The 22,818-nt window shown below is 35.3% G+C and overlaps 1 protein-coding gene across 1 annotated transcript in view; it reads left to right on the top strand.

The window, feature by feature from the left end:
* Positions 1–428: 428 nt before the first annotated feature.
* The window catches only part of KCNJ6 (potassium inwardly rectifying channel subfamily J member 6), a 211,329-nt gene continuing 188,939 nt past the window's right edge, over positions 429–22,818 (top strand). The window contains exon 1 of the mRNA XM_020996066.2: positions 429–631. The gene's annotated coding sequence lies outside the window, so the exon portion shown is untranslated. The remainder of the gene's footprint in view (positions 632–22,818) is intronic.

The following is a 22,818-nucleotide window of genomic DNA, read 5'->3' as shown; positions in this document are numbered from 1 at the left end:
TACTAATTCGTGCTACCGCTAAACCACTTCTCTGATACTGAGTAGCATTCATTGAATTTGCAGATTTTATGACATCCCCCTGAGTGTTACTGTCACTTCTTTCTGTGCTTGAGATTTAAATTACACTTTTGTATGCACACATACACACACACACACACACACACACACACACACACACACACACACACACACACACCCTTTCGTGACCTCACCTTACCCCAAACACAAGATTGCATATACCATTCTTTCAGCTCTGCATCTCCAATCTACTCTCCCCTTAGGGTTTTACTCTGCCTTTAGCAAACTGGATTGGTTCGAAAACGGCAGCACCTGGCTGAAAAGGTTGGGAGAGATGAGGTGGAAGGGGAGGGGGGGTGCGGAGGGAGGAGAACCGAGGGTTGGGGGAGGATCAGAGGGAAACGGAAACCTGGAGTCTGAGCTGGGTGAACAGCGAAGAGGATAGAGCCTTCTGTCAACCTCTAAGAGATGATGTAAAAATTTGCCATCTGATTCTATTTTTCCCATTTTTTTTTTGCAATCTATCCTTTCCGTGAATAATCATCAACCATCAAAGCTATTCTCTGCTAACAAGGAAGATCATGATTGAATGAATCCTGCCTTTCCACAATAGGTAAGCCAAAATAGGTAGTTCTTCAAAGATAACAAGCTTGTGCAAATCTGTACAAGACATTCAGTTCGGTAGCTACCATTCTCTGGGCTATGCCACTGTATGCATTTTCTTCTGTGGTGAGAAATATGGTGACCGAAACATAAAGGCAAGGGGGAAGCCAGTTATATAACATAAGGGAAATCTGTTTCCTGCGGTTTTCGTAACTGAAAACTCCACGAGAGAGGGAGGTCAGAGAAAGAGGCTGCTGTATGTAATGATTTCAAAGAAATCCGGTAAAAATGATTTTATTTCAATATGGTTTGGAAAGGGCTGAGTACATGGACTAAATTCAGGGACTGCATGTTGTGTTTTCATTTCGTAACCAGAAAAGTGATTTAAAAACCCTGCCTCTTCTTCCTCAGAAGGAGGTGGAGGAAGAAGAGTGTGTGAGTGCGTGAGAGAGAGAGAGAGAGAGAGAGAGAGAGAGAGAGAGAGAGAGAGAGAGAGAGAGAGAGAGAGAGAGAGAGAATCATTAATTGGTATCATGCAGAAAAGACAATATGTAGTGTGCCATTGCTAATCTGTAAAGGTGAAAAAACAACTAGGATTTCCCTGAAAGCCAGAAGAACCAACCCTATATCTAAAAAATTCTTCAGATAAAATTATCTGTTTGCACCATTATTTAAAGGGGGGCTGGGAGGGAAGGCAGAGAGGATGAGGAAGTGAACAATTTCTGCCTCCTTGCAGATGCTAACTGTCCTCTTGGAATTACCCTTTACTAAAATTACATAATTTAACAATTTTATAGTAGCAGGATTGAAAAAGGCCACTTAAAATCCATGGAAGACTGTCAGTACAAAGCTGTCTGGAGTTCAAATTCATGGAAAAGATATCCTTACTGTAGTAGAAATGAAAAAGATTAGGGAAAGGGACTGGTCATAAATCCAACATTTTTAAGTAATCAAAACCATTTCTATTGTCATGGAAGGAGATTTCTGTTACTTTAATAGACTGACTATTGCTATTCATAAAAGTAGGATGGATTCCCAGAAAGCATGATATTATATGATGTAATAAAACATCATGTAAATATATAGACCACTTCCTTTTCTATTTTTCTTTTTCTGACTGAAAAGGAAGTGGAAGATTGCGGCTCAGTAGGGAGCAAATGAGCTATTTAGAAAGGCAGACTCCGTGTTCTCAGGGCTGTGTTAACTAAGCTTTGCCCATTTTGTCTTGAGCTCTGTATCACCATGACGACTGGTGGGGGAGGAGGTGGGGGAGAGTGGGGAAAAAGCTCCAATTGCATGGAAAACACAGAACACAACTTTCCTAGCATTAGGCACACACACACACACACACACACACACACACACACACACACACACACACCAGTAAAATGTCCCCTTCTGGTCGTGTGTCTCGTTGACACCTAACAATAACACAGGAAGTGAAGCTCTGAGTTTGGCTGGCCCCTGCACAGCTTTAAATATTGCCTGTGAGCTTTGATGGCTTTTAGCGGACAGTGTTTCTTGTTTCAGCACCAGGGACAGAGCACAGGCGGTTTCTCTGATGTCAACAAGCTAAGTTGATGAGAGGATCTGGTTGTTGAGGTCTTTTAGGATCAGGCTATGAACACGGGAAAAAAGTCAGTCTGTATACAGTGAGGGAATCTGATTATAATAGTAGCTAGAGAGCTTGCAAAAGGTTACTTTCTTACCCAGCTATGCATCAGAGTAGCTGTTAAAAATCGAGAACAATGAAAGAGCAATAAAATAAAATAGTTCAATTTCGGGGGGCGGGGGCGGCGGGAAAAATAAAGATCAGAAGCTTGACCTGAGAGTTTTGATGTTTAAGTCCCATCAGCTTGCATAAATTATCAGTTCATTTCACGGTCTCTAGTTTCTGTCTTGAACTTTTTGGCACAGATGGCAGAAGGGCAGCATCTGGGTCAGTGGTGGATACATAATAGTCACGTCTGGGGATATGTGACAGGGTAGAGTTGATGCTGAAAAGATGCTCAACCAACCAGAAGATGCCAACACCTAGAAAGAGAAAGTGTATTTGTGAGATAGTCAATAACAACCTCAAACTGTCAACCAGGACAATCTCAGCAAGGTCCTTAAATTTTCAGTGCTCTGAGAATTAGAAAGGTAAAGGGATACTAGTGGCTCCTTGTATTGTTAACAGCATTCATACTTTATCTGGATGTTTCTCTTTCTCCCTCTTCCTTTCCTATTTCCCATGTGATTGAAAGAAATTAGTGAAATATAGTGCAAATAGGTAGAAGCTCAGTTCCAAGTAAAACTCCTCCAGAGGAACATTCAAGTGTTAGGAAGCATACTTTAGATTTTAGTTGTGTTTTGTACATCATTGCTTACAAAGCTATTTTCATACATAGAAGTTCCATAACTGCTTAGAAATGCTAAGGAAGCTATAAAACTTCCTGAAAGTGTTCACTTGTTGAAGAACCTTTAGTTGGTGTGTATTGTCCCCATGTAAACAATTTTTATTTCGTTGGGTTTTTTTGGCTTTGTTTCTCAACTGATTCTGAATGTTATGACTGCCTTTCAAATTATTGTGCATGGGGAATACATCAACTCCAGTTTACAGAGTTTAGAGCAGTAACTTTAAAAGCATGTCAAATCTTTTGTTATTACTGCTAGTGCTGAAAGTACCATTAAATAGTTTGTCTTATGTCAGACTTAGAAACACAGACTGTCAAAGTTTTACACAATTTCATGCATTTCATTTCTAGTGAATGATGAAAAGCACATGATGAATTTAATTATTTAAAGGACATGCAAGTCAAAGTATAGGTGAATGTGGTGGAGAGGAAATGCTAGATTGAGTATTGTGAACAGAAGAACGTATTGACTACATCCAGGTTTACCCAGTATTCTGAAAGACAGAGAAGTGGTGCTTAACTAAGAATATCAAAACATAGAGAAAATCAGTGAAATGACAAGTCCAGTTTCTCTTCTTATGCCTTCTAAATTGGCTGTTCTTTGGAGTGATGTTGATATAGTCTATTTTAACTGTGCTTCTGACAGAGTTTTTCATCAGATACAGTATCGTACAGCTGCACAAAACCACATATCTTTTCATCTAACAGATGAAGAAAGACACCAAGTATAATATAGTTGGCCAAAACTTTGATGCCATCTTAGATTGAATTAAGAATTACATAATGTCCAGTCCCAGGTAGATACTAGCAAGGTAAGAGAAAAAAACAATAAATGTTTTTGTTAGGTTTGGATTGTAAGAATTACAATAAATAAGTTTTGGGAACCTGAAAAATAAAATGTTTTCACTTGGGTAGAAAACTTAAAATATCAAAAAATAAATATGTTTGTATGAAATCATACTAGCAGTTACTCCTACAGAGGTACACTGAACCCTTACAAAGTGTTACAATATACATAATCGCTGTCCTATCTTGGAACACTAACTCTGAAAACTAAATGACATAGGGGAAAGAGTATTGACTTTGGAGTAAAAGGAACTGACTTCAAATTTAATTTCTGAGGATTGTCATCTAGTTGACCCTTGGGCAAATCATTTTATTATCTTGGGCCTCAGTTTTCTTTGTACTAGGAAGGGGTTGGTTAGTAAACCATTACTGTGTATATAAATGGGATGAACTCACCCATAAAAAGGAAGAGATAGAAGAATGGATTAGAAAGCAGAATCCAAAAATATATTGTTCACAAGAAACAATTGAAACAGAAAGATACACACAAAGGAATAATAAATAAGGGGATGGAGCAGAATTTATTATGCTTCATCTAAGGCAGGGGGAAAAAAAGCAGGGCTAAAGATCATGCTCTCAGACAAAGCAAAAGCAAAAATAAGCCTAATTAAAAGAGATAAGCAGAGAAACTACATTTTGCTAAAAGGTACCATAGACAATGAAACAATACCAATACTAAACATACATGCACCAAGTGGCGTAGCATCCAAATTCTTAAAGAAAAAGTTAAAAGAGTTAAAAAGAAAATAGACACTAAAACTATGCTAATGGGGGATGTCAACATTCCCCTCTCAGAACTAGATAAACTAACTATAAAATAAATAATAAACTAGTTAAGGGTATGAATGGAATTTTAGAAAAGTTAGATATGATAGAACTTTCGGGAAAAAATCAAATGGGGATAGAAAGGGCCATCCCTTTTTCTCAGGTGTACAGGGTACTTTCATAAAAATTGACTATGTATTAGGGCATAAAAACCTCACAAACCAATGCATAAAAGTAGAAATATTAAATGCATCATTTTCAGATTATAATGCAATAAAAATTACATTGAATAAAAGGCTGTGGAAACAGATTAAAATTAATTAGAAACTAAAAATGAGTGGGTCAAAGAACAAATATAGAAACAATCACTATTTTCATTAAAGAGAATGACAGTAATATGACAGCATACCAAAACATATGAGAGCAGTACTTAAGGGAGATTTTACATCTCTAAATACTTACATCAATAACATAGAGAAAGAAGAGATCAATGAATTGGGCATGTAACTAAAAAGAGAGAGAGAGAGAGAGGAGAGAGAGAGAGAGAGAGAGAGAGAGAGAGAGAGAACAAATTAAAAATTCCCAGTTAACACAAAATTGAAAATCCTGAAAATCAAAGGAGAGATTAATAAAATTGAAAGTAAGAAAACCATTAAAGTAATAAACAAAACTAGGAACTGGTTTCATTAAAAAAAAAAGTAGATAAACTATTTGTTAATTTAATTTTTTAAAAAAAGAAAGAAACCAAATTACCACTATCCAAAATGAAAAGGGTAAATGCACCACTAATGAAGATGAAACTAAAGCAATTATTAGGAACTATTTTGCCCAATTATATACCAATAAATCTAATAGTCTAAGAAAAACATATAAATATTTACAAAAACATTCATTGCCTAGATTAACAAAAGAGCAAGTACTATACTTAAATAACACTATCTTAGAAAAAAGAAATTGAACAAGTCATAAATGAGCGCCTTAAGATAAAATCCCCAAGAAATAATTGTGGGAAGATGGTAGAATAAGGCAGGAAATTATCTGGCCCCAAATTCCCCTGCAAAAAACTAAAAATAATACTTTAAAGTGATTTTTAGTGCAGCAGGAATAATGAAAAGTCAGGGTAAAGCAGTCATCCAACCCCAGACAATTTGGGAGGATGTTAGGAAAAATCTGACCTGCTAGGGTAATGGTCTCCACCTGAGTGAAGTGCAGATACTGTTGTATCAACAAACAGCAAGCCCTGGGGAGCATTTCTGCATGTCTATGGTACTTGAGGCTTTGGGAACTTTCACCCCACTAATGGTATGGTGATCCAAAGGCTGATCAGAGAAATGTTTGGGGGGATATTTCACTGGCACTGGACATAGGATCCAAGTGCATTGATCAGATGCAGTCTGAGACTGTGGCTATGGCAAAAAGAAGTGAGCACAACCAGTGAGTACTGAGTGTGATAGGAGAAAGGCAGGGCCCTGATAGTTGTGATCAATTGTCAGTGAAAAGAGTTCCAGGTTTTAGTTCCAGGTCAGAGTAGTGAGCTGATGCTTGTGAAAGCTAGAGGGATAGGTATTGGCCCTGGTAATGGTTCAGAGGTGTAGAAAAGTATCTGAGGTCACTCATAGTGACTTCAAGGAGTCAGCCAGAGAAGTAGTGACCACAGCTGACCCTGGATCATAGAACATTGGAAGAACCAAAAAGTCAAAGAGTCCTAGACAGAGCTCAGGAAAAAGAAAATAGTGTGACAAACTGGAAGCCTGAGACATTACCCTTCACACCCCAGAAGCAGAACCTGACCCTAACATAAAGTGAACAGCCAAAAATAAGTTGTTTTTAAAAACTGGGTAAACAGCAGCAAAAGAATGTGACCATAGATATTATTATTTTGATAGAGAAGATGAGGGTTCAAACTCAGAAGAAGACTATAAATTTAAAATGGCTATTTATAAAGCTTCAAAGAAAAATATAAAATGGTCACAAGCCTAAAAAGAGTTCTTGGTAGAGCTTTAAAAGGACTTTAAAGTCAAATAAGAAAGTTTGGGGAAAATTAGAGGAAAAATTAGAGTAATGCAAGAAATCAAGAAAATTATGAAAAAAAAGTCAACCAATTGGGGAAAAAGTATACAAAAACTTATGGAAGAAAATAACTCCTTAAAAATTAGAATTGGGCAAAGGGAAACTAATGACTCCATGAGACATCAAAAAATAATAATAACATAACATAAAAGAAAAGAAAACAATAGAAGAAACATGAAATACAACTAACCTGGAAAGCAGAACAAGGAGAGATAATTTAAGAATTATTGGACCACATAAAAGTCATGATTTAAAAAAAGAGTCTAGACACTATTACTTTGAGAAATTATTAAGGACAACTGTCCTGCAGTTCTAGAATTAGAGAGTAAAGTAAAAATTGAAAAAAATTCACAGATCAACAACTGAAAGAAATCCCAAAATGAAAACTCACAGGAACATTACAGCTAAGTTTCAAAGATCCCATGTCAAGGAGAAAATATTATAGGACACTAGAAAGAAACAATTTAAACCAGACCAGAACTGAACAGAAAAATTCTACTTACCAATACAGGAATCAGGACAAAGATAAGAAAGCAAACATGAAAGACTATTCATAAGGGATTTAATAAGGTTAAACTGTTTACTTCTTATATGGGAAAATGATATTTTAACTCAAGAATGTTATCATTACTAGGGAATTCCCAAGGGTATACATAGATAGAGGGCTTGGGGCTTGATTTTGATGGTATGATCCTAAAAAAAATTAAATTGAGACTAGAGAAGCAAAATGGAGCAAATTATCTCATACAAAAGAGGCATGAATGCAGTAACTGTTACAGTAGAAAGGAGTATTGGGAGGAGAATGGCTAGTATAGGAGCCTTATTCTCATTGGAACTGGGGTAAGAGTGAATAACATGCATCCTGTTGGGTATAAAAGTCTTCTCAACTTACAGAAGGCAAGGAGATAGGATAAGGGAGGGACTCATAGAAGGATATGAGGATTAGGGAGGCTGTGGTCAGAAGTAAATTAGACTTTTGAGAAGGATAAGGTAAAAAGAGAGAGAGAGGATAAGCAGGAAAAAATAGGTTGGAGGGAAATATACAACAAATAACTATAACTTTGAATGTGATTGGGATGAACTCACCCATAAAATGGAAACAGATAGCAAAATGGATTAAAGACCAGAATGTGACAATATATTGTTTACACATTTAAAAATGAGAGATACACATAGAGCAAAATTAAAGGGATGGAGTAGAATTTACTATTCTTCAGCTGATGTAAAAAAAAAAAGCAGGGTAGCCATTATGATTTCAAACAAAGTTAAATCTAAAACAGATTTAATTAAAAGAGATAGGCAGGGAAACAACATTATGTTAAAAGGTATAGTTGATAATGAAGTCATATCAGTTTTAAACATACATGCAACAAATATCATAGCATCCAAATTTATAAAGGAAAAGGTAAATGAATTGCAGGTGGAAATAACAAAACCATAATAGTGAGGGACCTCAACTTTCCCCTCTCAGAACTAGATGAATCTAACCAAAAAAGGAAAAAAAGAAAGAAGTCAAGGAGATGAATAGAATCTTAGATAAGCTAGATATGATAGATATCTGGATAGAACTGAATGAGAATAGAAAGGAATATACCTTTTTCTCACTATTATGTGGCATCTATGCTAAAATTGATCATATATTAGGGCATAAAAACTTTATAGTCAAATGCAGAAATATTACATGTGTCCTTTTAAGATCATAATGCAATAAAATTACATTAAATAAAAGACCATAGGAAAAGATTAAAAATTAATTAGAGGCTAAATAGCTTAATATTAAAGAATAAGTGGGTCAAAGAACAAATCATAGAAACAATCATTTTATTAAAGAGAATAACAATGAGACAATATACCAAAACTTAAGGAATGCAACAAAAGCAGTAATAAAAAGAAAATGCATATCTCTAAGTGCTTACACAAACAAAATAGAGAAAGAGCAGATCAATGAATTAGGCATGCAATTTAAGAAACTAGAAAAAGAACAAATTGGACATCTCCAATTAAACACCAAATTGGAAATCTTGAAAATTAAAGGTGAGATTAACAAAATTGAATGTAAGAAAATCATTAAATTAATAAATATAACTAGGAGTTGGTTTTCTGAATAAAACAGTAAAATAGATAAACCATTGGTTAATATGGTTTTTAAAGAAAGAGAGAAGAAAACCAAATTACTTGTATTAAAAATAAAAAGAGTGAATATACCACTAATGAAGACGGAATTAGAGCAATAATCAAGATTTACTTTGACCAATTACATGCCAATAAATTTAAAAATATAAGTTAAATGTGAGAATGCTTACAAAAATAAGAACTACACAGATTAACAGGAGAAGAATTAGAATATCTAAATAAACTTATTTAAAAAGAAACTGAACATACTAGAAATGAGCTTGCTAAGAAAAAAGCATCAGGACCAAATGGATTTACAAGTGAATTCTACCAAACAGTTAAAGATCAACTAACTCCAATGGTAAATAAATTATTTGGAATAAGAGACAAAAGAGTCCTACCAGATTCTTTGTATGACACAAATATGTACTGATGCATGATTTAGGTAAACCAGAAAGAATAAAAACAGAGAAATAAAATTATAGACTAATTTCACTAATGAATATTGATGTAAAAATCCTAAATTGATTACTAGATAGGAGGTTACAACAATATATCACAAAGATCATACATTGTAACTGAGAGAGATTTATGCCAGGAATGCAGGGTAGGTTTATTATAAGGAAAACTATTAACATAATTGATTAGATCAATAATAAAAGAAACAAAAATTATATTATTACATCAATAGATGCATAAAAAGCTTTTTACAAAACAAAACACTCATTCTTATTAAAAAAAACACTTGAAACCATAGGTATAAGTTGATTTTTCCATAAAATGATAAGAAGCATCTGCTTAAAGCTATTGGCCAGCATTATTTGTAACAGGGATAAGCTAGAAGGCTTCCCAATAAGATCAGAAGAGAAATAAGGATACCCATTATTACCAGAATATATTCTTTTCTTTCTTTTTTCTTTTTGAGGCAATCAGAATTTAGTGACTTGCCCAAGTATCTGAAGCCAGATTTGAACTCAGGTCCTTTTACTCCAGGACCATTATTCGATCCACTGTGCCACCTATCTGCCTCCACCAGTATAATATTCTACTAGGAATGCTAAAAATAGCAATAGGAGAAAAAAAATTGAAGGAATCAGAATGGGCAATGAAGAAGTAAAACTATCTCTTTTTTGCAAATGATATGATAGCATACTTGGAAAATCCTAGAGATTCAACTAAAAACATACTTTAATGATTGATAATTTTAGCAATGGAGTTGGATATAAATAAGCCCACATAAATCATCAGCAGTTTTGTATATCACCACAAAGCCCTGAAAGAAAAGATAGTTTGGGGTAGCTAGGTGGCATAGTGGATATAGCTCCAGACTTGGAGTCAGGAGGACCTGAGTTTTAATCTGACCTCAGACACTTGGCTCTTACTAGCTGTGTGACTCTGGGCAAGTCACTTAACCCTGATTGCCTCGCCAAAAAGAAAAAAAAAGAGAGAGAGAGAGATTTTTCATTTAAAATAAGCATAAACAATATGAAGACAAACCCAGGAACTATATGAACACAATTACAAAGCATTTTTCACACAAATAAAAACACACAAAACACTTTTCACACATAGATATAAACAACTGGAGAAATATTAATTGCTCATGGGTAGGTGGAGCCAATATAATAAAAATGACAATTCTAACTAAATTGATTTCTTTATTCAGTGCCATAACAATCAAACTACCAAAAAATATTATAGAACTATCAAAAAAAAATAATGAAATTCACAAAAGGTGAAAAATATCAAGGGAATCAATAGAAAAATAAATGTGAAGGAAGGTAGCCTAGCCATACAAGATCTCAAACTATATTACATAGCAGTAATCATCAAAAGAATCTGGCATTGGTTAAGAAATAAGGTGGTATATCAGTGAAATAGATTATGTATGCAATACACCAAAGTAATCTACTGATTGATAAACACAAAGATCCAAGCTTTTAGTATAAGAACTTACTATTTGATAAAAACTGCTAGGAAAACTGAAAAACAGTTTGGCAGAAAGTAGGTATAGACTAACATCTAACACTATATAACAAGATGTGGTCAAAATGGATACATGATTTAGACATAAAAGATGCTATTATAAGCAAATTAGGGCAGCATGGGAAATTTTGCCTGTCGTATCAATGGATAATGAAAGAATTTATGACCAAATGAGATAGAGGGGTTAGATCAGAGACTGTAAAACTAATAATTTTGATTATATTAAATTAAAAAGGTTTTGCACAAACAAAACCAATGTAGCTAAAATTAAAAGGAAAGCAGAAAACTGGGGGAAACTTTTACAAGTTTCTCTGATAAAGGCTTCATTTCTCAAGTATATAGAGAACTGAGTCCAATTTATAAGAATACAAGCCATTGGGGAGTAAGTGTGGCTGACAATACTTGAACCTTGCTCTCACTGGAATTTTCTCAAAGAGGGAAAAACATACACTCAGTTGGGTATAGAAATCTATCTTACTTTACAAGGAATTAGGAGGTGAAAAGAAAAAAAGGTGGAGCTGATGGAAGGTAGGGAAAATTGGGGAACAATGGTCAGAAGCATAAGACTTTTGAGGAAAGACAGGGTAAAAGAGAGAAGGATAAAAGAAGGAGCGGAATAGGATGGCAGGAAGGACACAGTAATGCAGATTTTAAAATGCAATTTAAAATAACTCCAAGGACACCACCTTATACTTATTAGATTAGCTAATATGACAGAAAAGGAAAATAACTAATGTTGGAAGGGATGTGGGAAAACTGGGACCCTAAGGCACTATTGATGGAGTTGTGAACTAATCCAACATTCTGGAGAGCAATTTAGAGCTATGCCCAAAGATCTATAAAAATGTGTATACTCTTTGACCCAGAAATACCACTAGTAGATCTGTATCCCAATGAGTTTAAAAAAACAAAAGGAAGAGGACCTATATGTACAAAAATATTTGTAGCAGCATTTTTTGTGTTGGGTGTCTAAGAATTGGAAATTGAGGGGATGCCCATCGGCAAGGGAATGACTAAACAAGTTGTATGTGATTGTGATGCAATACTATTATGCTATAAGAAATGACAAACAGGTTTCAGAAAAACCCAGGAAGACTTATATGAATTAAAACAAAATGAAGTGAGCAGAATCAGAAGAACATTATATATAGTAACAGCAATATTGTGCAATGATCAGCTGTAAATGACTTAGCTATTCTGATCAATACAGTGATCCAAGATAATTCTGAAGGACTTATTATGAAAAATGCTATCCACATGTAGAGAAAGAACTGATGGAGATTGAATGCAGAATGAAGTATAATTTTTAAACTTTTTTTTTGCAACATGACTAACAGAATTATGTTTTGCACAATTGTACATGTTAAAATTGATATCACATTTCTTGCCTTCACAGTGGGTGGGGGAAGCAATGAGAGGGAGGGAGAGAATTCGGAACTCAAATATTTTTTAATGTTTCAAAATAAATAATAAACTTTAAAAAAATAAAATTAAGAGGTTGGACTTGGTGGCCTTTAAAGTCTCCTACAGCTCTAGATTATATGATCCTATGATTTCTTTTGGGCCAGAAATGTAAAGGCTATTTTTAGAGAAGTGATTCTTATTTTTACCAAATGCTAACTCATCCAATTTGGGTCTACCCAGTATTAACTAACCAGTTTGTCTGTGTTTTTGAATCATTGATTCTTTGATACTTGAAACTCTGTGAAAATGAATAGAGAGTTGGCTAAATATTTGTACTGTTCCAGATATAGTCTTAGCATCAATTCACTTACCTAATTTTTGTATGAATATTAGAATAAGTAGAGCTAAGTAGCTCTGTTCATACAAGTTGTTGATATAGATACATTGAGATTCATTTGGTCTGGATTGTCACATATTACAATAATAACTGGCATTTATGTAGTGCTTTAAAATTTGCAAGGCTTATTACATATGCTATCTCATGTAATAACAATACTGTGAGGTACATACTATGTATATTATTATCTCCATTTAATAGATGAGGAAACTATGGCTCTGAGAACAAATCACTTGCCTACTGTCACACAACTAGTTTCAAAAGCATAATTTTTGAACGTATCTTACTGAATCTGCATCCAGAACTATCAAATATGTCACAATGCCCTAAATTTTTTAGACTCTGGAACAACAATGCACTTATATTCCCAATTATGTAATATTTAGGTACTTCCTTTCTTCCCAAGTGAATGGACTAGTATCAAAATTTTCTTATGCCGCACAGGATTCCCAAAGTCATAGACATCCAGTTATTGGTGAGCAAGAAGATTATACAAATGAGCCTGTGGATAAAAAGCAATTTTGATGGCGCCATCTCTTTAGGGAACTAAATCTGAATGAACAGATTTCAGGATAAATGTGGTATCTGTTTATAGATCAAGTTGTGAAACATGGTGTTAAGATGAATATCACCCTTTAAATAATCAGACAGGCACACTTTCAACACTGGTCCATTTGACCAAATATTTAAGAGGTAGATTGATTTTTAAAATATTACCTGGACTTTATATGATTCTCCTGGAAATTATTCTATAATATTATGCATATGATTATAATGTTCAGTCCTAATTGAGGTTTTGTTTATGCAGTTCTGGACATTTGGATACTTGTAATTATCTTTCTGTTTTCAGTTTTCATACACATGTTTGACATGATAGAGACAAAATCCTAATTGGGTTGGGACCCTACTGTGATTCATGTCTTAAGATGCCAAGATCCTATTTTTAGAGTCCTTTTGCATCAGGTCACAAAATTTAATGGAAACGGCCAGAGATAGCAGGGATGTCAGGGTCCAAGGATATCAAAGAAAGAACAAACTTAGAGTCACCACCCAACTATATTGGTTTAAGAGATCATTAGTAACTTTGAAGAGAGCAGGTTAGGTGAAATGATAAGGTCAGAAGCTGGATTGTAAGGGGTTAAGAAGAGAGCAAGAGGGAGAAAGTGGAGGCACTTACTGTAGACAACATTTTCTAGGAGCTTAGCAACAAAGGAGAGAAGAAATATAGGGTGACAGCAGGGGTGGAACAATCAATCAAGTAAAGTTTTTTTTCAGGATAGGAGAGATATGGGCACATTTGTAGGCAGTAGGAAATGAGCCAATAGACAGGGAGAGAGAGAAAATAAAATGGTTATGGAAAATATGGATAACAGAGGGGGAAATTTGTTAAAAGATGGGGGATTGCTTGAATAAGTAGGGTGGTTTGCCTTGGTAAAGAGTAAGGCCACTTCATCATATACTCTGTCTGAGCCATCAAAACCCAAACAAGAAGCAAGTTAGGCTTGGGCTGAGGCATATTATTGGCCAATCAGTGAGAGCCAGAGTGATTTGGGTTTAAAGGCATGGTCAAGTAATTTGAGTCTTAACTCAATGAAGTTCAAGACCCAAAAAACATCTTTAATAGTAGAATTTCAGGATAAAAGGAAAGATAATTTTAAACAGGGGTCACTTTTTCACGTCCCCTCAATTTATAACATTTTGATTTCCAGACTCCTGGGGAGGACAATTCTGGCCCTGAATTCATATCGATAGAGCAAGTCAGGCTACCATATGACATGTAAAGATCTGTTTATTTCTTTTGTAGCTATTATTTTCTTTTTTAAAAATCTGTATTGGCCCACAAATTTTTACTAATTCACTAAGTAAAAGATGTTTCTCTTCATATTTCATTAGCCTAATTCTACCTTTAAAAAATTAAATAGGGGAAATACAAGCTTCACAATTTGACATTTAAAGTCCTTTGCAATCTGGGTCCAGGTTACCTTTCCAGAGTTATCTCACCTTTTTTCTCTTCGTACACCCTACATTCCAGCAAAGGTCACCTATTTGCTTTTCCTTAAATTCAGAATTAGATCATACTCAGCACACAGCCTTTTACCTCTGCCATTAAACAAGCTGTCCCTCAAACAATGGAAGGCATTCTCTTCTCATTTCTATCTCTTAGAATCCTAAATATCTTCAAGGTTCAACTTAGGTGCTAACCCCTACAGAAAGCCTTTCCTGATCTCCCTAGTTAGTGTTCTCTCCTGCTTCAAATAACCTTGTACTTCGTTGTCATAGGATCCCAGGTTCATAGATATAGAGCAGAAAATGACCCTAGAGGACATGTAAATCAACTCTATCATTTTATTTTAACATTAATAGTAGTATGCTAATTTTTTTGAAAAATGTTTAAGACTGAAATCTTTTCCAATTTATTCTATATCTTTACATCTTCAAGATACCTTGAAAATTGATGATGGAGTGCCTTTAAAATTATGTCAACTACAACATGAATTTCTTCTGTATGTGTTTGGTCAGGTGACTACCTTTCCCAACCTCATCTTCAAAATTGGCACTGTCTCTTCCAAACATATCAAATCAGTGCTAAGATGGAGGAATCCAAATACTATTCCATTATTGCAACTGAGAAAGTAGATTGTCACAGAAATTGAAGTTCAGCTCATTTCACATTCATTTCTTCTTCTTTCAGTTTTATTTACAAATACTTTCAGGACAGTCTGGTTTATTTGAACTCAGTTAATCTCTCTGAAGTGTTGTTTCCTGCCCAAATGATTTCAGCTTATTTGTGAGGCAATACTAGTCATACTCTTCTATCACTCTCCTTTATGATGTTTTAGATGAACTTGTACTCAGTGTTTTCCTTTCCAGCCACATATCTCTGCTTAACAAAATCAGTTTTGTATTGTATAAAGTACATTGAAGTAATCCAATCTAATTAAGTGTTTACTATGTGCCAGGCACCATGCTAAGCCACGGGGATACAATTAATAAAAAGAAATGCAGTCACTGCTCTTAAAGAGCTTACAATCTCAAAGGGGAAGACAATACACAAAAGAAGGAAGAAATGATCAGTGGGTGGGGGAGCTGGGGAATGGACATCTTGTTTGATGGAGTTGAAACCAGACAGGGTAGCAGATGCAAAATGGAATGAGCTGAGAGTACAGTTTCTGACCTCTATAAAGGAAGGTATTGGGAGGAGTTTGGTACTTCACCCTCTGGCCCTCCAATCAGAGAGGAGAAGAAGCTGAAGCAGGTGTTATCAATCAGGACTTGAATCAGCAGAATGGTAATGAGTTTAGAAGTGATGAACTTCTTGTTCTGTGGAGTTGAAACAAAGCAGGACAGAAGATGCAAAGTGGATGCAAGTTTTCTGTGTCCTTTCAGTTGCTTCATTCACTATTTTGAATTGGTTCAACATCTCTATGAAATATTGATAGTTGCAACTGGCCTCTGGCCATCCCCACTGGAAACAGAAAGGTTCAAGGGAGGAAACTGATCTGCTGAACGGGTAATGAATGACCTAGTTTTTCACTAGTTTTCACTAGTTTTTCACCTTATCCTAATTTTGGGAGATTAAGGAGGAAGAAAAATGAGGAAGACTAATAGAATAGCAGAGGAATCCATTGCAGGTGTAAAGGTGCTTTCAAGACATGATCAACTAGTGAAAGATAAGCTATGAGAATCTGTCAGAGTTAACATTGATCCTGTGTTGCAACTGGGTACCAGTGAGAGGAGCAGTGCCAAGCAGGGATCTGCAGCCCTGAGGTAGGAAGAGCCTACTAGGGGATCAAGATTAATATTGTGAGGCCTTTTCACTTCCTTTACTTTCCTTCCTCTCACTTCACTTCTCCCTTTCCCTATTATTAGTCAAAGTAGCCAAATATGGAAGCTCCTTTGTAACTTATCTGTTCCTTTTGATTCAGATTTTTTTTACCTACCTTAAAAAAAGATAAGTTATGTCATGTTATATTTGATTTTCTAAATGAAAGAGAGAAAACTACCTGTTTAGAAAGATGCCCAGATGTGGGCAACTACTTTTTTTTGCGCATGTAGAAACTAAAACCCAGCAAGATGAAATGATTTGTCCAAAATCACAGAGTGGCAGTCATGGAATTCAAACCCAAGTCCTCTGACACCAAATTCTGGTTTCTTTCTACTGTATCACAGTGCCCAACTTATTTGTGTGCTTGTTGCACTCCCACAAGTAGAATGTAAGCACCTTGAAGTACTTTCCATTTTAACTGTATTTCTTTGGCACACAGACAGCACTTGGCACACAGTATGGGTTTAATTAACATTTGTTTAATTGAATGGAGGAAAACCTCACATTGTGAATTTACCATCAGTATGCTAAACTTTCTCATTCAAAGGTGAGTTTTAGTTTCCCTGCATTCTCAGTCCTAGGTTTTTTTCCTGACACCATTAGGGAAAAATTAAAAGGAAAACTATAGAAACCCTTATTTTTCTTACTAGTTTGTTCACAATACTGTTCAATCTAATTTCACTTGTAGGCTGAAACATGAAAACATCTCTGGGAATCTTCCATTTCTTTACTGGTGGGATACCACTGATCCAAAAGCTATCTTAGAACATGGAGATTCATCCAGGACTGGAGTGTCATGAACAGATTGAGGAGAGAGAAAGGAAACTCATTGAATATATTTTAAAATATTCATTCTTTCTTCTTTTTTAAAAAAAATCTTGTCAAAAAATTAAATTTCAAGAATTTAAATTTTTTAAATTGTCATTTTGTGTACTTTGGTTTGCTCTTGACACTGCACTAGAATACAAAAGGTATGATGAAGGGGAATGTGATTAGAGTCAGAATCTGTGTTTGAATCCAGGCTCTGCTGTTTATTAACCATGTGACCTTGATCAAGTCACTTAAAGTCTCTGTGCCTCAATTTCCTTATCTGTAAAATGAAAGTGTTGGAATTGATGACTTCTAAAGTTCCTTCTAGCTTTAAATTATTTAATTCTATGATCAAATAAAACATATTTTTGCCCTCAAGGAGCTTACAGCCTCCTTGGGATCTTGTATGCAATAGGGAAATATTGATGTGTCTTTAGTGAGGGAAGTGAAATCATGAAATATGCTTTTCATGTGTTTAAAGAAAATTAGTGTATCTTCAAGCATGGGAATAGCGGCCAACCAGAAATCTATTGTAGCAATCCTGAAATTAGGAGATGAATGAGAAATACTTAAAAGAAAAAAAAATCAACAGACATAAATGATAGGAAGAAACATAACGGAAAAGGAACATTTTTATCTTTCAGAAAATAAGACTTTTCTAATTACTGCACTAGTTACTTTAACTTCTATTTTCAGATTAATGATATTTTTGAAACCTTAGGCAAACCACCAAGAACATGTCTTTATTAAAGACCTAAAACCAAAAAGGAAATAGCTATTTATTATCTGTAAATTTTTATTTATTTATTTTTAGCATTATTTTTCAAATTTTGAGTTCCAATTCTCTCCCTACATGACATTCTTCCCCCACCAATTGAGAAGGGCGTATATCAATTACGTATGTGAGATCGTGCAAAACATTTCCATATTAGCCATTAAAAAAGCAAAACAATAAAGTGAGAAAATTATACTTCAATTTAAACTCAAAGTTCATCAATTCTCTCTCTCTGCCATGAATAACATTTTTTCATCATGAATCTTTCGTATCATTATATTGTCTTGGATTATATCATATTGATCAGAGTATCCAGGTCTTTCACAATTGATCATCATTACAGCATTGCTGTTACTGTGCACAATGATCTCCTGGTTCTTCTCACTTCACTTTGTATCAGTTCATATAGGTCTTGCCATGCTATTGCTGTTTTTTTTTTCCTGAAACTATCCCCTTCATCAATAGCACAACAGCACTCCAACACAATCGTATACCAAAACTTGTTCAGCCATTCTCCAACTGATGGGCATCCCTTAATTATCAATTCTTTGCTACTACAAAAAGAGCTGCCATAAATACTTTTGAACATACAGGTCCTTTTCCTTTTTTATCTCTTTGGGATATAGACCTAGCACTGGGATTGCTGGATCAAAGGCTATGCAAAGTTTTATAGTCCTTTAGGTATAGTTCCAAATTGCTGTCCAAAAATGGATGGATCAGTTCATAATTCCACCAATAGTTTATTAGTGTACCTATTTTTCCCTCATCTCCTTCAGCATTTGTCATTTCTGATAGGTATGAGGTGGTACCTCAGAGTGGTATTTGCATTTCTCTGATCAATACTGATTTAGAGCAATTTTTTTCATATGACTATAGATAGCTTTGATTTTTCTTCTTCTGATAACTGCTTATTTATATCCTTTGATGATTTACCAATTGAGGAATGGCTTTTGAAATAACCATTAAGGGGGTTCATGTTAGATTAGTTTTGGACATGTCAAGTTCAAAGTTGTCTCCAGAACATACAATTTGAAATGTGTAGTAGTCAACTGATGATGCAAGAATGAAGCTCAAGGGAGACTTGGGCTGCATATGTCATTCTGGGAGACATGTGCATAAAATGATGGTCAAATCTTTGGAAGGTGGTAATATTACCAGGAGAAGGTGGAAAGGGCAAAGAAAGCCTTGGACAGAACTTTGGTGAACGCTTACAGTTAGTATACTAGATGTCCTATGAATTCCTTCCCAACTCTAAGATTGTGATTCTGTGAATTCTACTACTTCCAATATAAATAGTTCTATATTGAAAAATAATCAAAGAAGGTGATCAACACATTTTTAATGTGGATGAAACAGGCTTATTCTTGCTCCTTTCCAGAGCTTATATTTCTAAGGGAAAAAACTCAAACTTGGATTGAAAGTGTCTAAGCATCATTTAAAACTTTATTATGAGGTAATATTGGAATGATTTTAAATTTTAAACTAATGCTTCTTTACTAGTCCTGGAATACTACCAGCTCTGACAAGCTATAGTACTCTCAAGCCTAGCCACTGGCTAAAGGTTGGAAAAAGACTGCAGCTGCCCAGTGAAAATGAATACCAGGGGACCAGTGTATTAAGTAACCTCAGTTCACCAGAAGGAGAGCCTGATGGATAGCTAGCCTAGTTAATGAGCAACCTGCTTGATTCAGCCCAGCTGTAGATTGGCCCTTTCGGCCAAGATAGCACACAATAGGAAGAGCAGTCCAGCTGAGCCATCAGTGCAATGGAGACACTGTACCCTACGAAGAACATATGTCTTTGCAATCAGTCACCTGAACAGTGGAGTGACTCCTAGTGAATATTTTGAGGACCCTCTGAAGAGAAAAAGGACATTGAGGTTCAGTACTACTAGAGTTCGGAGTTGCATTGGCCATGTGTGTCCCCCACACATGTGTTTCACGTGCCTACTTTTCTTCTTCCTGGTCTCTGCATGAATATGTGGGAGAGTATGTTTGAGGGAAACGCTTCATAACATCTGTTCTTGCTATGCTATTTAAGTAAATTCCTTTCTAAAGAACTAACTAGGTTTATTATCTGATTAAAATGAAGCACACTAGTGAGGGCTGCTGATCTAACATTTAGGAGTATTGCTAACCAGTATCCCCTCTGGTGACATGTCCTGCCAGTGGTGGTGTGAGTTGGCCAAATGAACCCCAAGAGGTCACCTCAAAGAAGTGACTCAGATGGAGAGAATCTTAAGAGTAAATAGAAGGGGAAGACATTCAGATGTCAGATTAATGGGGAGACATTTAGGAGGACATAGAGGGGCCTGAATCATTTTGTATAACACTTCATCTGCTTAGCCCCTCCTAGTAGAGGCTTGGGTCAAAACCAAAATGTAAATAATACAAAGCAAACATGTATTAAAATGTAATAGATAGCAGAGATAAATAAGGAAACTATATTTTTCTGAAAAAGTAACAAATATATTTTATATGATGCATTATTAATGATATATTTAATAAAATAATAGTTAACATTTACATACCACTTACCATGTACCAGGCACTATGCCAAGCACTTTGCAATTGTTATCTCTTTTGATTCTCACAACAACCCTGGGTCCTCACAACAACCCTAGGTATATTATTATTCCCATCTTACAGATGAGTAAACTGAGGCAAACAGGTGAACTGACACATTTAGAATCACACATTTGGTGTCTAAGTTCAAATACGAACTCAGATCATCCTCACTTCAGAGACCCAGAGTGGATACCCTTCCCTTCTAGCTGCGCCATTATACACTGAATGGCATGACATCTAAATACTTAAAGGAAAAACAAAAAGAAATAGACAAAAAGTGTAATACCTCAATGAACCCCTTTCATTTCTAGATAAATATAAATAAAAAGCTCACAAAGAAATGCAGAAATATTACATGCATCCTTTACTGATCAAAATGCAATAAAATGAAAAAAGTACTAAACCAATTGTAGACTAATTTTATCTGTGAACAAAGAACAAATCATAGAAATGATAGGCAATTTCATTAAAGATAATGACAACGATGAAACAATATACCAACAATTTTAGAATGCAGTCAAAACAATCTTTAGGGAATTTTTTATTTTTCTAAACACTTTTGTTAACAAAAAAGAGAAAGAACAGATCATTAATTAAGTCAATTTGAGGCTCATTTCACACCAGATTGGCAAAGATGGCAAAACAGGAAAATTGGAGACTAAGTTCATGTTCACCTTTTAGGGAGTGACTAAACAAATTGTGCCATGGAAAGCTTCAGAGGAAACTGAGAAGTTCTACATGAACTGATGCAGAGCAAAAGGAGAACTTTTTTTGTGATGACAACATTATGGAGAAAAATAATTTTGAAAGGCTTTAGAAGTCATATCAACACAATGGTGATAATAATGAATAGCTAGAATTTACATAATGCTTTAAGATTTGCAAAGCCCTTTAGAAATATTATCTCATTTTATCTTCACAACAACCCTGGGATATAGGGGGCAATTGTTATCTTCAATTTACAAATGAAGAAACTGAGCTAGACAGAGGTTAAGCGACTTCCCTTAGGGTTACACAGTTAGTGGGTGTCTGAGGCTGTGTTTGCATTCATATTTTCCTAATTAAAGATGATCAACTTAAAATGCCCAAACATACATTTTTGAAATATTTTTTTAAATTTATATCTTTTTTTTGGTTTTGGTTTTGGTTTTTTTTGGCTAGGCAATGGGGTTAAGTGACTTGCCCAGGGTCACACAGCTAGTACATGTCATGTGTCTGAGGCCGCATTTGAACTCAGGTCCTTCTGAATTCAGGGCCGGTACTCCATCCACTGTGCCACCTAGGCGCCCCCCAAACATACATTTTTGGACATGGCCAGTGTTAGCTGTGTGTTGAGAATTTTATTTTTAGTTGTTTTTTTTAAAATATTTACTCAATAGGGAGTGGTAGTCAGAAGATAGATTCTTTTTTTAAAATAAAAATAAAAAAAGATAGTTATGCTATAATAAACAACATTCATTTTTATATGATTTTTGTTTTGCAGTAATGTTGCTCTGAATTAAATTCAGGGACTGAACCACATTGCCAAGGTGAGAATGGCAAAGGGGTGAAGGGGGCATGAAAGATGTTACAAAGATAGAAACAAAAGTACTTGATATATTTGACCTATACAATATGGGAAGTGAGCGAGAGAGGAGTTCACAATACTTGGGATTGAGCCTGGGTGACTGAAAGGATGGTGGTACCCTCTACAATAATGGGATCTGGTAATGTATAAAGGGAAAGAACAAACAGATAGAAAGAGAATGAGGAGAGAGCAGTGCCACCAAAAAAAAAAACCCAGCAAAAACAAAATATGAAGGAGAATCAAGTGATCAACAATGTCAAAGACTGCAGAAGGCCAAGAAGGATGAGGATTGTGAAAAAGCCATTAGTTGGCAATCAATTAGTAACTTTGGAGATAGAAGCTTCAATGGAGTGATGAGAACTGCAAAGAGTTAAGAAGAGGAAAAGAAGTGGAGGCACCTAATGTAGGGTTTAGCCACAAAGGGAAGGAGAAATACAGAGCAACAGCTAACAGGGATTGACAGATTAACTGAAGATTTTTTAAAAGGTGGGAGAAATAAGGATATATTTGTAGGCAATAGGGAAGCAGACAGCAAACAAGGAATGATTGAAGATTAGCAAGGGAGTAGGAATAACAGAGAGGACAATTTACCAGAGAAGATGAGATGGAACAGGATCACTTATGCATATGTGTGTTTGCCTTGTTAAGGAGAAAGTCTTCCACTTCAGGTAAAAAA

Source organism: Phascolarctos cinereus, unplaced genomic scaffold (assembly GCF_003287225.1).
Source record: "Phascolarctos cinereus isolate Bilbo 61053 unplaced genomic scaffold, phaCin_HiC Scaffold_726;HRSCAF=1367, whole genome shotgun sequence".
Lineage (NCBI taxonomy): Eukaryota > Metazoa > Chordata > Mammalia > Diprotodontia > Phascolarctidae > Phascolarctos > Phascolarctos cinereus.
This window is presented reverse-complemented; position numbering and strand designations above follow the sequence as displayed.